We start from the raw sequence: 6,635 nt of genomic DNA, 5'->3' as shown, positions 1-6,635 counted from the left end.
TCTTCTTATCCTTCAAAGTAATGACTAGTAAAATCTTGATCAGAGAAACCAAATGGTTAGAGATAAACTCAGTAGAAAAGAATAAAAGAAGCAGTGTCACTTTGTCCAAAGAGAAAGCATATAAAATATCTTTCTTTTTTTTTTCTTTTTAGGGCCACACCCTTGGCATATGGAAGGTCCCAGGCTAGAGATGGAATCAGAGCTGCAGCTTCCAGCCTACACCACAGCCATAGCAACACCAGATCCGAGCTGCATCTGCAACCTATGCTGCAGCTTGAGGCGTCGCCAGATCCTTAACCCACTGAGTGAGGTCAGTGATCGAACCTGCATCTTCAGGGAGACAATGTCGGGTCCTTAACCTGCTGAGCCACAGTGGGAACTCTGCGTATGAAATATCCTCACGGAGTTCCCGTCGTGGCGCAGTGGTTAACGAATCCGACTAGGAACCATGAGGTTGCGGGTTCGGTCCCTGCTCTTGCTCAGTGGGTTAACCATCCGGCGTTGCCGTGAGCTGTGGTGTAGGTTGCAGACGTGGCTTGGATCCTGCGTTGCTGTGGCTCTGGTGTAGGCTGGTGGCTACAGCTCTGATTGGACCCCTAGCCTGGGAACCTCCATATGCCGCGGGAGCGGCCCAAGAAATAGCAAAAAAAAAAAAAAAAAAAAAAAGAAATATCTTCACGACAGTTTCAATCCAGCAAATGTTTATTGAGACTCCACCGTGAGTCCAGTCTGTGGGGCTGATGGATACATCAGTGAATTGCATTCAGTTTCCATCTTTGATGAGCCCAGTCCAGGGTGGTGGTATGGCCTGAACTGGCAACAGATTAGTATTTAAGATGCCTTTAATTCCCACCAGTGTAGCTTAGAACCCTACCAGGTGCCCATGGATGGGAATCAGGTGAGGAGCGATGTGCAGTGACAGCCCCCAATCCTCCCCAAGTCCTCTTGTGACCAAAGACGTTCCCCTGGAACGCTGGTCTGGGCTTCCAAGTGGCACTGCCTTTGTGAAACGGCACAATTTCACTCGCCCATCTCCACCTTCCCAGGGTCAACATGCAACGCCAAACAATGTTCACAAGGAGCTTTCCTACGGTTCACAATTTGCTGAAAATTATGCCATATTTGGGCTCTTTCTGGTACCGTTTGTCATCATTGGTTTCCTATCGTTTTTCATGCCAGTCTGACGCTGGCCCATTTCTTCTAACAAATGGCAACTTGATTCTCATTTCTCTATAACCACAGATCTCTTTCCACCACCACCCCCCTTTCTCGAGGCTTTTATGATCTTGTTTTTATCTCTGTGTCCTGGGATTTCACAGCGATGTTTCTAGATGTGGCTCTTTTTCATTTCTACGGCTTTCATTTGGGAAATGTATGTCTCTCTTCAGCTTAGGGACTTTGCTTGTGTTCTTTTCTTGATAATGTATCTGTGTTTGTGGTTATCTCTTTCTGGAACTATTTGTAGTAGAATGCTGGACCCTCTCCAAATCTCTTCATCTTTTCTCTTATTTGTCTCATCTCTTGATTTTTTGGCTGTACGTCTTGGGAGATTACTTTGACTTTATTTTCCAACCTTTGTTAGCCATTGATTTTTGTTAAATACTAAGCCCTCTTTCTAATTCTCTAATTCCCTTCCCCGCCTCATTTTGTGGGTGCTGTAACTTACTGAATCTCCCAGAATTACATTTATCGTGAAATTATTTTTCTATTCTCCACATTAGACCATTTCTTCCAAGGTCAGGTTCTTATTGTTTTTATTTTTTTTATTTGGCTCTTCTGCTGCTTTTTTTTGGGGGGGAGGGAGACAGGAAAGTAGGATTTATTGTTGGGCATAAGGAGGGGAAAGTGCCCAAAGGGTCTCCTGAGTGCAGGGCCTGCCGTTTGTCCAGGGGGCCATGATTAGGGTTGTATTTGACCCTATAGCCATCCGAGATAAGACTTTTCTGCCACTATATTTTTAAATTCATTTGCCTTGACCTTAGTAAATCCCTGATTCCTGGAGACGTGGATCTTCTGGCAGCCAGGGAACGTGAACTTGGCCTTGCGTAGGACCTCAATCACGTGCTCCTTATTCTATAGCTTGGAGCAGATGGACATTATGACTCGGTCAGTGTGGACCCTGGCTACCGAGCCCTGGGGCTTTCCAAAGGCACTGCACATACCTGTCTGGAGCCTAGACTGGGGACAGCAGGGCAGTCATGATAGTCCACTGGAAAGGGCTGTTGCCAAGGTCCCTTAGGGTGACCTATACAGGCAACAGACTGCATACACTACCAAGGAGGCTGCTATTTGCAGCCATTGCACTTGATACTCTTATTATAATCCAGAGTCTCCTTGGCTACCTTGTGATCCTGAGTCATCTAGTGTTTCTGTCCTTCTCAGGACTAAAGAAAGAGAGCGCTGACCAATGGCTCTGTGCATGTGGCTAGCCAGAGAGCCACAACCCCAGAGATTGTATGCCCACAGATTTCCTTGGCTTCCAGGCTTCCCCTGCAGGGCTTCAGAGAGGGGAACACAGTGAGTCCTTCCTTCCTTTCCTTAGTCTTTGGTGGGATCCTCCCAGAGGCACACTCCAGGCCAGAATTTGTGACCATGCAACTGCTTTATAATGAAAGTGCTGGAGTTCCCTTGTGGTGCAGTGGGTTAAGGATCTGGTGTTCTCACCGCTGTGGCTCAGGTTGCTGCTGCGGCATGGATTCAATCCCGGATGGGGAGCTTCCACATGCCAAGGGCACAGCAAAAAAAAAAAAAAAAAAAAAAAAAAGAAGAGTTCCCGTTGTGGCTCAGTGTGTTAAAAACCTAACTAGTATCCATAGGATGTGAGTTTTATCCCTGTCCTCCTCGGTGGGTTAAGGATCCTATATTGCCTTGAGCTGAGGCATAGGTCACAGACACGGCAGCTCGGTTCCTGCATTGCTGTGGCTGTGGCTGTGGCTGTGGCTGGCAGCTGCAGCTCCAATTCAACCCCTGCCCAGGAACTTCCATATGCAGCCCTAAAAAGAAAAAAAGATAGTGCTCCCAGGAGAACCTATGGGGGAGTGGGGTGTAAGGTAGGGTGGGGGAAGGGGCCAAGCACAGGTGGCTCTCATGTGAAGCCCCAAGCTCCGCCTGAGCCCCTGGGGAGCTGCAGTGGGAAAATGACACCTCAGAGTTTGTCCCTTGTCCTGGTGCTCCCTGCATAGTCACCATCACTGAGGGGGGAGAGGAGACATAAAACCTGGAGGCATTGCCCAGCTTCTGAAGGACAAGGCTGCCCAATGCCTAACAGGACCCTCTGAAGTCACAGGAGCTGCCCATGGCAGCAATGCAGGCAAAGTTGGGGTTTGGGGCACACAGCTGTGAAAAGCATCTGAGGGCATCTGGGCAGAGAGAGTACCAAGGGTGCCCCACCCAGCCCCTAGAGTGCAGCAACCCACCCTTCGGGATCTGCAACGGCCTCTTTTCCAGCTCTCTGAGGGTCTGTTCAGCCATGGCTATGTCAGGCATGAGGGCGATGTTATAAGGATTATGGACCATAGTGAGACAAGAGAATTATCGGAAACACTGGCTTCAGCATCCCCCTTGGAGCAGAGCATTTTTAAGAGCGCTCACTGAGGGGCCCACGGTGTGGGGGGTGGGGATAGACCCTGAGGACAGCTGAGGCTTCAAACCACCAGAGGGTTGAGGAAAGGGTTCTGTGTGCGAAAGGGGAGCTAATGGCTATTTTCCTACTATAAAGAAACTGAATAGCAAGGCTGTTGATAGCAGCTGTTAACAACCATCAAAACCTGGAAGTGACCAAGATGTCCTTTAGAAGGTGAATGGATAAATGAATCATGGTCCATCCAGACCATGGAACGTTGTTCACTGCTGAAAAGATGTGAGGTCTCGGAGTTCCCGTCGTGGCGCAGCGGAAACGAATCTGACTAGGAATCATGAGGTTTCGGGTTTGATCCCTGGCCTTGCTCAGTGGGCTAAGGATCCAGCATTGAGCTGAGATGTAGGTCACAGATGCAGCTCAGATCCTGGGTTGCTGTGGCTGTGGTGTAGCCTGGTGGTGACAGCTCCGATTGGACCCCTAGCCTGGGAACCTCCATATGCCATGGATGCGGCCCTAAAAAGATAAAAAGACAAAAAAAAAAAAGATGTGAGGTCTCAAGCCATGAAAAGACATGGAGGAAGCTTCAATGCATATTGCCGAGTGAAAATAGCCAATCTGAAAAAGCTACTTACAGTAGGATCACAACTTTGTGACATCCTGGAAAAGGCAAGACTCTAGAGATTGTCAAAAGATCAGTGGCTTCCAGGGGTTAGAGGGGAAGGAGGAATGAGTAGAGAGAAGACAGAGGGGTTTCAGGGCGTGAAACTACTCTGTGGGGACACTATAACACAGGATGCAGGGCATTTTACCTGTCTAAACCCATAGAAGGTACAACACCAAGAGTGAACCCTAATTTCAACTATGCATTTTTGGTGACAATGAAGCAACCATGTGGGTTCATCAGTTGCAAAAGCCGTCCCACTCTGGTGGGGGTGTTGATCCTGGGGGAGGCTGTCAGGGCAGAGGGTACTTGTTGCTTAATTTTTCTGGAAACCTACAATTGCTTTAAAAAAGAAGACTTCTGTTTTATTTTATTTTATTTTATTGCTTTTTTTAGGGCCACATCCCACAGCACATAGAAGTTCCCAGGTTAGGGGTCAAATCAGAGCTTCAGCTGCCGGCCTACACCACAGCCACAGCAATGCTGGATCTGAGCTGCTTCTGCCACCTATGCCACAGCTCATGGCAATGCTGGATCCTTAACCCACTGGGCGAGGCTAGGGATTGAACCTACATCCTCATGGATCCTCATTGGTTTCATTACCACTGAGCCACAATGGGAACTCCCAAACTCCCTCTATTTTAAATAAATCGATAAATAGATGAATAGATAAATAAACAAACTGAATGGAGGTGAGAAAGGGGGATGGGAAGAGAGGAGCTTGCCAGGTGGCTGGAGATGGAGACAGGACGAGAAAGGGGGAAGCTCTATAGTGATGAGGGAGCCCTTGGCGTGGCCATGAGCTGTGGTGTAGGTTGCAGACATGGCTCAGATTTGGCGTTGCTATGGCTGTGGTGTAGGCCAGCAACTACAGCTCTGATTTGACCCCTAGCCTGGGAACTTCCATATGCCGAGGGTGTGGCCCTAAAAAGACAAAAAGAAAAAGAAAAAGAGAAAGAGAAAGAAAGAAAGAAAAGCTTATGCTCCACCTCTGTGTTAAGACGCTGCCTTTATCCTAAGCCATGTTTCGATATATGTTGAGGTCAGTTTCTAGATGCCCTGCCACGTGACATTGGACTATACCTGGGGTTGTGCCTCTTTGGACCTCCCTTAATACAACTCCTTGGCCTGATCACTGAGGGAGGGTAACTGAGAAGGGGTGGAAAAGATTTTGGAAAAAGCACTGGAGGCACAAACGTTCCTGCTCGTACCACCTCTGCGACCTTGAGCAAGTTGGGCAGCATCCCACCCTCCTGTGTGAACTAGAGAATGGATGGCAACACCTACTTTGTGGATTTTCTGAACGGATGAAAACACACTGCTTAGGATGGACGAGCACAGCAGTCAGTTATTCCTGAAATGGAGAAACATCGGCTTTTCCCTTCGGATTGTCCAGGCAGGAGAGAATCCCAGAGATGGACTTGCCCAGGACCCTGGAATGAAGGCTTCAGAACAGAATAGGATTTGTCCCTTGGTCCTCTGTTCAGAAGGCAGCTCTAAAGCCAAGTGCCTTGTAAAGACCATCACGTATGTGCTTCAGACCTTGGATTCTGACTTCTCTCATTTGACCAGTTCCTTCACTTGCTCTTTTGCCATGACACAGCCACAATCATTCCGAACAGAGCTGTGAATCAAGGAGCCAAAGGGAAATGCGGCTGACGGGGCACAGAGCCGCAGAGTGGAGATGGATGGGGGGCAGGATTTTGATCTATATTTGAAAGCAGAGGCCAATTGCATTTTCAGTGAGCTGGCAAATTCAAAGAGTTCTTTTCTAAGTTACCAGGGGGTAACAAAAGCATTTCTGTGGTAAGACAAAGATTTTAGGATGAAGGGCTTTCTTAAGTATTTATTAGAGACTCTGATAAGAATAGACCTAGTGAGATGGACCTAAAACAATAGGAAGAATGTCCACCCTCATGGAATTTACAAACCAGTAAGGAAGAGAAGACCCAGTGGGGGAAACGATTATTAAATGATGAACTACAGTAGCTACGTGCTAGGTAGCATTGGGTAGCATTTGCCAGAATGCTTCACCAGGAGCTCTGTTACGACTGACTCTTATCACCAGCTCTAAATGATGTCTTCATCTCCGCCGCTGTTTGTTATGTACCAAGCGTCGTACACGTTTTTGTTTGAGGCAATCAAAAGAAGGGCAGACACGCTTCCTGGAATCAAGAAGGTAATCATGCCTTTGGGACTTTAACATTTACTCTTATGAAATAAGTAAATAAACGGTTCGAGATGGAATGTTCGGTTTGGAGAGAGAGTGTATGGAAAGACAGCAGGTCTAGAAAGGCTGTGGCTTTATTGCTGCTGTGACAGCGTGTGTGTCCAGGGAAGGACGTTTTATGTCTGGGCGGGGGGGGGGGGGGCGACTGTTCTAGCTTTACTTTC

General features: G+C 47.8%; 1 pseudogene; it reads right to left on the bottom strand.

Moving 5' to 3' along the window:
* Nucleotides 1-2,217: 2,217 nt before the first annotated feature.
* Nucleotides 2,218-2,327, bottom strand: LOC125117126 (uncharacterized; annotated as a pseudogene).
* Between the last annotated feature and the right edge of the window lie 4,308 nt (nucleotides 2,328-6,635).

Source organism: Phacochoerus africanus, chromosome 15 (assembly GCF_016906955.1).
Source record: "Phacochoerus africanus isolate WHEZ1 chromosome 15, ROS_Pafr_v1, whole genome shotgun sequence".
NCBI classification, from domain to species: Eukaryota; Metazoa; Chordata; class Mammalia; order Artiodactyla; family Suidae; genus Phacochoerus; species Phacochoerus africanus.
The sequence above is the reverse complement of the archived record's forward strand: the minus strand, read 5'-3'. Positions and strand labels throughout refer to the sequence as shown.